Source organism: Lygodium microphyllum, chromosome 11 (assembly GCF_053477565.2).
Source record: "Lygodium microphyllum isolate KBCC chromosome 11, Lygodium_microphyllum_v1.1.10, whole genome shotgun sequence".
Lineage (NCBI taxonomy): Eukaryota > Viridiplantae > Streptophyta > Polypodiopsida > Schizaeales > Lygodiaceae > Lygodium > Lygodium microphyllum.
In genome coordinates, this window is record NC_141145.1 from 154,897,232 (window position 1) to 154,907,561 (window position 10,330).

Consider the following 10,330-nt stretch of genomic DNA (forward strand, 5'->3'; position numbering starts at 1 on the left):
AAATTTGGTACTTTGCACTTTGAATACCTTTGACCTTTGACAATGCTTTTACAATTTGCTATTGGGCAAACCATTTACCATGCTAGTAGACTAGTGCTAGTCCCATGGCACTCATGTCAAAGGTAGCATGTTGTATCTTGCACCATAGACATAGAATTTGGGACAATTAGTAAAGTGGTCTTGATGGAGAAGTAAGTTTTATCCTAAATGTAGATGTTCCTACTCTTTGTATCTTTGGTAGGTGGTGGCTAATATTAGTATTGGTGACAAAACTTTTAGAAGTTGGTGTTGCTATTGAAGATACATTGGGCTATTGCTCCTTTTGGTGGATAGAACTTGAGTGGTTAGAAAAATGAATTTGAGGTTGTGAAAGATATAAGATTTGGTACTTAAGTAGAAGTGATGGCTCATGAATCTCCACAAACTTTTGTACTTGCAAAGAAGAATCTCACATATAAATTGAATACATTCTCATTTTTGGTTGCTTAGCTAGCTTTCATTTTTTGGATATAATGCATAAGGAGATCCAATGTTAATGGAGAATCCAATTGCTAACTTCTATTTCAAATTAGATAGTAGGAATATTTGAGGTTGAGCTAGGAGTACAATTGCTAGTGGAAAGTGTGTGGCTCCACACATCTTAGAAATCCTTAAATATTCCAACTCTACAAGTTGTATTACCAATAATTGTATTTTTTGAAATTTCGACCAATAGTATATAAATACTTTGTCTTCAGCCTTATGCACAAGACATATATTGTTGTTGGTTTGGGAGATGGTTCAAACTCCAATGAAGTTTGAAGTGTTGTTCCATACTTCAAGACCCAATGTAGTGTATAGGTTATGGTGCAAATATTACGTGAGTATATGTGCATACATAAACTAATACATAGTTACAAGATTTCTCTAGGGATTCTTCTATTAACGAAGCAAGGAACCTTGGATAGATGAAGATAGGAAGATTGTTGATGTTGAGGGAAAAAGAGATTACTTAAGAGTCATGGGAAAACCTAAAAGGTGGAATGGATAAAAGTTGGAGTCCAATCCAATAAGCTCTTAAATAATATGGTTACAGTTGATATAATTGGTCCCTTTGTGCTTGAAGTACGTTTCTTCTCTTGCTTCAAAGTTGATGTGTAGACTTTCAAGGAATATTAACAAATAATTCTTTATGCATTGTTTGGTCATAATGCCAAAGAGAAGAATGAGCACCTTGTCAATAGAAGTTTGTAATAAGAAATATGAGGAGGGGAATTGGATCATTGATACATATAATTGTTCATCTTGGGTGCATGCCCCCAAGCAAACATCTACAATTGGAGATGTATTGAAGCACTAGAAGGGTAGAGTTTTAGCTTATACAAAGGAAGGTTTTTTCTCACCTTATGATAGAGACATTAGTGCAACATGCCTTCATGCAAATTGATAATATCTATGGTTAATTTTCTTATATTTATTGAAGCATACCCTTTATATTATTTCAAGTAGAAAAGTGCCTAATACTTTTTGAGGGGCATATGCCCAAGTACCTGGTAGAGGAACTTATTTTTTCTAGGATTCTAAGTACGTATTGTCCAAGGGGTAGTCGAGAATATGGAACCCTTGAACGTATGCATGCACTAGAACTCGATAGCATGGAATGGTCATTGCATAGTGGTGAGGTATTGTGAACATGTGCAGCACATAAATCTTAGTAGACATATTGAAGTCTACAAAGCCAAGCACTGGTGGGGCTGAAAGAATGTACATCTAATTTGGTTTATACCAATTGCAATTTTTGCATACAAGTATAAGGATTGTGAGGGTTTGAGACATCACACCAAGAGCATATATACTTAGTAAAATTTGTTAGAGAATTCTTTAACAAGAATTCCAAGAAAAACTTGGATGTAAAAATTTACTCATAGTTCTTGACATAATATAATGTCGATCACAACTAGGGACATCAATTCCAAGTAAAATTCCACCCTCTAAATTGGATGCATTATCATTTTTTAGTTGTTTACCTAACTTGCATTTCCAAATATAGGTACTTTGTCATGCGATAAGCTTTATGCTTCATATTCAAGGATTGTAGATGGAGGATACTCACAAGGGTGAATGGATGTGCCTTCATCAAGATACATGTGATGATAGTGCACTTGTGGATGTTACTACCATTTTTATAAAGGACATGAGCCTCATGTGTTGTAAATGGAGGATAATTGGCCCTTAAGTATAACGTGTTAGCAAATCACAATAATAATGGAGAATCCACTTGCTGACTTCAATTTCAAGTTACATGCTAGAAAGATTTGATGCAGAGTAGAGAGTACAATTACTAGCTGAAAGTGTGTGGCTCTCAAAAATTGTAGAGTCTCCTTAAACATCAAAACTTCACAACTTGTAATATTAACAATGTGATTTTTGACACTTTGGCTAATAGAATACGAGTGCTCTGTAATATCTTGCTTATAATCTTCTACTTATTATTATTATTTTTTGACTTATCACATGTTCAAGAACTTTATTCAAAAATATTTGAACATGTAGTATATATGCATTTTAATTTTTGAGAAAGACACATGCACCCAAAGACCCATCTAGGGGAGGAGATATCTCTACTAATTTAGAATCTTATGAATGCGCGCGCGCGTGCACACACACACACACACACACACACACATTTTTAAATCCAGATGAGACATATATACCCAAATATACCATAGGGGGTTTGTCTCCCCTCCAAAATTAGTACTATGTATATTTTCTTACACTTTATAGTGACTTTTTATATACATGTTTTTTTAAAGATATGACACATATGCAGACATGCTTATGTGCATATATATATATATATATATATATATATATATATATATATATATATAGAGAGAGAGAGAGAGAGAGAGAGAGAGAGAGAGAGAGAGAGAGAGAGAGAGAGAGAGAGAGAGAGAGAGAGAGAGAGAGAGAGAGAGAGAGAGAGAGAGAGAGAGAGAGAGAGAGAGGTGGGTCCTTGTAGATATTAACTGACATACTGGCCAAATGCCACATTGGTATATTTATACACATGTGTCAAAATTAAAGATAGTTAAAAACATAAGTAAATATTGTGTGTGAATAGTTCTTAAATGGTTCATAAGTTAAGGTTTTTAAGATAAGCCTAGTTTAGTGTTTGTTTCATTGTTTCATTCCACAAACTCTCTCTTCATCTCTATCTTAGGTTCTTGTAGGGCTATTATGTCGGGTGTTATCTTCTTAATCAAGCCAGTCTGACCACCTTCCAATACCACTACAAAACTCCTTATGTTCCACGAGGCTATCTTAATCCTTATAGAGACTTCACTCATGGCATTAACATTGTAATAGCCATCATCTCCCTTGTCTATGCACACATAGATATTGTGTTCCACCAATGAATTTGAGCAAGCTTCTTGAGCAAATTTTTTGCCTTCCCTCCTACTCAATTCTCCTCCTTGGATCCACAACTTGGCTTAGAATTCTTTTTACCATTTTGATTGTTGCTCCAACCCTTTACTTGGGCCTTAGGCACATCCTTTTTGCCTCCATTTCACTTAGCCATGCTTGATGCTCCTTGACCTTTGTCCCTTCTCTATGATAAAGCCTAATCTTCTTTATAATAGTCTTGGCTTCTTCTTGCAATGACTTTCCTTCATTAGCATCAGTAGTGCTACTCTCAAATTCCTTCATGTGAGGTTACTTCCCTTCCCTTGCGTCTTTTTCCCACTATGAACATACTTTCACAAAAATGGCGTAACTTAGGCACATATCAAGTGTTATGAGCGAACTTAGCATCAATGACCACCTCTAATCCATTAGAATCACAAAGCTCAATTACATCTAGCACTTCCTTCCTTTTGTTCATAATATGCATTTGTTCTTTTGCACACATGTGGCAACCCATATATCTAATGATACATACAAGACATGTCCAAGCATCTCAACCAACATCAACCTCCGATGGAGCCATTTGGGGAGCTTGGGGCAACAAATCCATACTAGTCACTTGTAAAGGAGGACTTCTTCTTGGGTAAAACTTGATGTCCAAGATATTGCACACACAAAATCTTATGACCCCAATATCAAGCAACATAAACCTCCCATCGAGCCATTTGGGGAGCTTGGGGCTACAAATCCATACCAGTCGCCTATAAAGGAGGACTTATTCTTGGGTAAAACTTAATGTCTAAGCTATTGCACGCACAAAATCCTATGACCCGAATAGATCAAAGACATTCCTATGCCAGTTAACGGATATTGTAAAAGAGAGTCTCTACATTGGAACATGGGTGCAAACCACCTAGCAAATTCATCCTCTCCAAGCACCTCACCCCCCCAAAATACAAATAAAGCCCAGAAGTAGCATATCGTGTGAACCTAGTTTTGAGCTTAGTAAGAGAGAACATTGTTGGGACAAGGTAGATCTTCTTCCTTTCTTCAATGCTCTTCCTTTACCTTTCATTGTGCTTCTGTAGGTGGGCAGGCTTGTCTTTCTCGATGGTCTCCATGTTAATCTAGGCACTACTGCATGGTCAACATTCATTATTTCTTTTCATCCGTCTAGAATTTTCAATTTTCTCTCACTCCATCCTCTACCCCATTGATCATCAACTCCTCACTTGCAACTTGTTTGCTTGTCATTTGCATGCATGTAGCAAGAGAGGCGACATCCACGTGGTAGCCCCCACTTTGTTGCTAATTAATGTAATAAAGTGGAGTTAAATGTAACGTGCCCGGCCCTCAGACCGCGGGACACGTCTTAGCAGCCCATCGAGAGATCAATCTAGAAGACGCCGCTCGACACTCCCAAGGAATGACACGGGTTTTGCCAACTAGGGTCTCTAGAGTCTGCCCCGCAACAGAATTTATTCGGCCGTTCCCACTAGGATTGACCTGAAGTTCGGGTTCCTAGTAGTCGAGTCTTCCTAACAGCCTTCTAGCGTCGGTCTACAGCTGCTCCACTTTGTGTAGATACAACTGGACTGAAGCAAATACCGCACTTGGTTCAAAGAGAATGGGAAACGAGAGGGATGCATCACTCGACCTCTCTGCTCATAGGGCATAGTCCCATTCTGGTCCCCTAAAACGGTATGAATCAGGATTCTAACCAACATTGTCTAAGATCATCGCCCGTCCTTCCCTAACATTCCTCGTTAACATTTCCTTTTGAGGAAAGCTCTCGGCTAACTGAGACCACCCTTCCGTAGGATAGACCCATTGGTCACATCCACCACGTTTCCCTTGGGGGTTGTTTTAGTTATCTAATTACCTACCACGTTATGTTTGACACATAAAAGCAACTTCCTTAATTAACCCGTTAGTCACAGGTTCCTTTACGTAATTTAGGGCACTGACACAAAGACAGGATAAACAAGATCAAACACTTCCTTAACTTATCTTAAGATTAATGTTTGCTTCCTGCCCATACAGGAGAATTAAGTGTTCCTTTCTACCTCCGTAGAAAAATCCTTCCGTCTCTCGATAATAAAACCCGAATGTTTATCCTCCCAAAATTTCGCCTTGTAACTAGTATCAAGGCCTCGAGATCCCATCTCGAGTCACGTAGAACACTTGTGTAGGGTCCGGAGGCATTGGGATTTACGGCCAGAGCCCCCACTAGCACCCAAGCATCCTCCTATGCCAAGTAATTTCCACGGAGAGACCTCTCATGGTGGGTTCGGTCCACATTCCTGGCGCGGATTCGTTAGCCCCTTGGTTAGGGTTTGGCAGCTCGCGGGGGGTAGCTAGTGTCATCCTTCCTTAATTATTCCTTTAGGGAATCAATCACAACTGAAGCACCCAGCTTACAAACAATTACTAAGGAAAACATCCCTTTCATTTCCAATCAAAAAAATATCCTTTTCTACATCAAGTAATCACTTTGCTTATAAACCACTTGTCCTTAATAGGATCTCCTCTTACCAAGGCAACCAATCAATTCACTTAGAAATATCCTTTTCGAAACATCCAAGCATAAGCCTTGATCAACATTCCATTTAGAGTCAGCTTACTAGCCTAGCTTAAGCCTGGAGGATATCCACTTCCAATAATCTAAGACAAGATCCTTAAAAACAAGTCACAAGCACGTGTGTTTAATAACTCAACTTCTTTTGAATCCGTCTTTCCCTTGGGGTTTTCCCTAGGGTTTCAAGTTGTGAATCCTCGATTTTCTTGCACGTCTTTTAACATACTTGGTAATCTTTAAATCACATTAAATATATTGCATGACTTGTCATACATTCTTTCTATCCTCTCTTAGTGCGATGCTATGCAGAATTTTCTAATCAAACTTAACTCGCATGCACATGGTGCGTTTAATATATTAGTACAGCCTAAACAATCTTTAACTCTCTTTATATCTAGCAATGAGTACTTGTTCCTAAAGTGCAGGGTCTCATGTGACTTGAGTATATAAAAGTTTAAACTCAATTCACTTATCACCTCTATGCTCTAACATAGGTAAAAGATAATCATATAATGCATAAAAATCTTTCCTTGTAAGCGATCCATGAAAGTCTAAGAACTTGTTAGTATTCTAAATGCAAATTTACCCTAATATTTCATGCGATCTCCGAACATAAACATTGGCTATCATAGGATAAGACAACCTATTTGTGGTATGCAAGATCAAGACCTATCTTCCGCGTGGAATGCAAGACAGATGACAAGTCCTCTATGCTTCTGTGCAGTTGCATCCTATGACTGGAAACTAACATTTCATGTATTTATTTTAATCACGGAAGTAAATCATGAATTATAGTTAACAAATCATGCACTAAACGAAGTGAAAGTCTATCATTTTATGTGACATATTATGAAAACCTTATCATTTCATGTGGCGAAATGAAATCAATAGTTCTTCCCTAGGCCAAGGAGAACTTGGTTCCGCGAGACGGGATCTGGAGTTGTGCTAAATCCCGCGTTGGCTATACCCGGTGCTCCATTAATGGCCGCAATTCCAACGGCTCCAATTGCACCATGAATTCCATCTGTACTTGTCCCTTGAGCAACTAAGGTAGCTCCCGCAGTCTTCACTCCTTCGCGACGCTTGGGGGCCATGGTAAGTAGCTAGCCAAAAATTGCGGATATGATATCAAGAGGGTAAGGTGATGATGATAGTCAAGAGGGAGGATAACAAAATCTAACTCTATCCCTGTCCCTTATCTCTCTCTTTCTCACTATCAATTCACTCTCCCTACCTCTCACCTTCTCCCTTTATTTCTGCCTATTTGTTTTTTTTAACCTTTCTCTCTCAGCCTATATTCTCTCTATTTATCTCCCCTAAACTCTCCTTCTCTTCCTTCTCTCCTCCTCCTCTTCTCTCTCTTCTCTCTCACCCTTCTTCTTCTCCTTCTCTTCTTCCTCCTCTTCTCCCTCTTCTCTCTCACCCTTCTTCTTCTCCTTCTCTTCCTTCTTCTTCTTCCTCTTATTCTCCCCCTCTTTCTTCTTCTCTCCTCTCTCTTCTCACTTCTTCTCTCTCTTCTCTCTCTCCCTTCCTCTTCCCTTCTCTGCCTTCTCTTCTCCTCCTCTTCTCTCTCTTCTCTCTCTTCTCTCTCTTCTCTCTCACCCTTCTTCTTCTACCCTTCTCTCTCCCTCCTCTTCCCCTTATTTCTCTCTCTTTTCCTCCTTCACGCGGATCACGGGGCCGATTGAACTGGGAGGGGGGCGGGGGGGGGGGCCGCTGTTATCGCCAGCAGGGGGCGCACTGCAGAAATGGAGGGAGGGGGCCGCTGCTACATTAGTCGGGGGGGGGGGGGGGGGGGGGGGGGGGGGGGCGGCTGTTGCTGGTAACGGCGCTGGAGCGAAGGCACTGCCTGACAGTCCGGAGGAGGGGGGAGCTTCCCTCCCTTCTTCACGGGCTCCCATTTTTATAGAGGTGGTGTGGGGGGGAGGAGAGGTGACGTCCTCCCGCCACCTGGGGGGCTGCATGCCCCCCTCTCTTTACCACTTCACTCTCTCTCTCTCTCCCCGCCATGCAGTCGGAAGGGGAGAGAGAGGGGGTAATTTTTTTTAAAATTTTGAAAATTTCCTAGGGGGGTTCCTATGGGGATACTACATTAAAGTTCCATTCCAGCATCATCATGTCAAAACATTAATAAACAACCCCCCCCCCCCCCCCCCCCCCTCCCCGCCGCCCCCTTTTCCTTCTTTGTGCTTCTTCCCAAGTCTGCCAAAATGATAGTTACAATGTTGGAAGAAGCTATGTTCTACAAGCATTGAACATTTCAAAAGGGCATAGAAGTATAGAGTGAAATGAAACCAACATTCATGGCTCAACTCTTAATTATAATTTTGCAAACATATCTATTGTAGTGCATGACTTGAGAGAGAGACAGAGAGAGAGAGAGAGAGAGAGAGAGAGAGAGAGAGAGAGAGAGAGAGAGAGAGAGAGAGAGAGAGAGTAGGTGGGGGGAAGAGAATTTCAATAAAGGAGCTTGAAAAAATGCAAAAAGTGTCAGAAAGAAAACCAATAAAATATTAGTCTTTCCATTCTCACTTTCTAAAATTTCAAGAAATATACAAAACTGAAGCACTCAAAACTTTTTATATATTCATTTCTTTGTTTCTTGTTCTAAAGGATAATAATTTTCCCTAGTTATTCCCAAGGCCTTGCAGGGGCAGGCCAAAAAGTACTTGAACTTCAAAGATAATCTTAAATCTAAGGCTAGGTGCAAGAATGTCTAGACATGAATACATATTTCCTTTGATCATACCTGCATGTCACACATCTTGAGACAATTATCATCGTGATGTATGGATTTTGATGAAATTCAAGATTGTGAGTAAATAAAAAACGATTATGTAGCCAAACAAACTTGATAAGATTCATCCTAGTAAGAAGCCATACTTTAAAGGACTCTTTGTTCATTTGTACAAGATCTCAAAGTAGGGCTTGTTTTCACCTCTTCTTCAAAATACATACTTCATTACTTTTTAATCAATTTTTGAGGGATATCAGTAGGTATTACCATCCAAAGCATGACATTCAACTTGTAAGAGTAAATAGATCTCCAAGTAACCTTGAGTCTTCCTTTTTGAGTTCCATGTAGCACTTAGGATTAAGAGCTTTCCATGTTGTACTAGTTTTCTCTATCTAGACTGCATTTTGTATTCAACAATTTCTCTCCTTATAACTAGTTTCATGGGTTTGCTACACCAAAATTTAAGGTGATTCTATATAATTGATTGAAAAAGGAGATGGACCAATGTTTGTTGTCTTCTTTAAAACCTCTTGAATCTAACTCTTTCCTTTGTTGGTTGACCCATATCTCCTAGTTATACTCAATATTGTGCACTTGAAGTTGTTTGCTAGACCCAAAATTTAGACAATCTCTAAACATCTTTGTTATACCAGAGAAAGAGGTAGCCTAGCTTTCACAAAAAGTAGGAGTAAAGTCGGATTCAAAAGCTTCCCCTTCAGAATTGCATAATTCCCTTTCTCTTTATCTCCTACCTAATGTTGCAATTGGATAACTTGCCTCCAAGAATCAACAAACTTTTGAGAATTTGAGGCTCCCTAATAATGATCACAAGTCATGATCTTCTCGCAAAACAAATAACTTTAATCAAGATTTTCTCACTACCCTATAGCAAGCCATTTTGGGCAGCTTAGTGTCAAATAAGCATGGCACAAAATTCATCACATCCAACCCTCCTAAATGCCAAAACAAAGTCTTCTGGCCTAAAATTGAAGCATCTCCATGCATTTTTGGCTTTCACTTCTTAGTTTTAGCTACCCCAAAGAGATTGTGTGTTGATTTCTTCTCTCCTCAAATGACCATATGAACTTTTGAATAGGATTTTCAACTTTCTCCAACAAAGATTTAGAAATAAAGCAAAACCATTCATACAAAAATCATTAAATTTTAGAAACTTTTAGCAAGCACAAGTTTATCAATGAAGCTCATAGGGAACCCCATCCATTTATGAGTTCACCCTTAAACTTGTTATATATCCAATCAAACCATTACTTCTTCTAATAAAGCCCCAAACAACATCATACTTGAATATAATCTCTTTCTTGATCTCTTTGCATAAACCATAATCTACTCCTCCTAAGCACGTCATTGCAAGCCAACTTGGATTTACTTTTCTCTTCAGTGATGCGACTGAGTCAAAAACCTTAGCCAATTGAGTGTGTATATTGAGCATTTTTTGGAACCCTATGTTTTTAATCCATAGATTCCACTTGTTCCACCCTTTGCCACCAATGGCGCCTGCTCCTTCTCTTCCTCCTGACAACTCTCTCCCTCCCTCCCTCCCTCCATGCCCCCCCCCCCCCCCCCCCCTCTCTCTCTCTCTCTCTTTGTGGGCAAGCACTACATCTTCA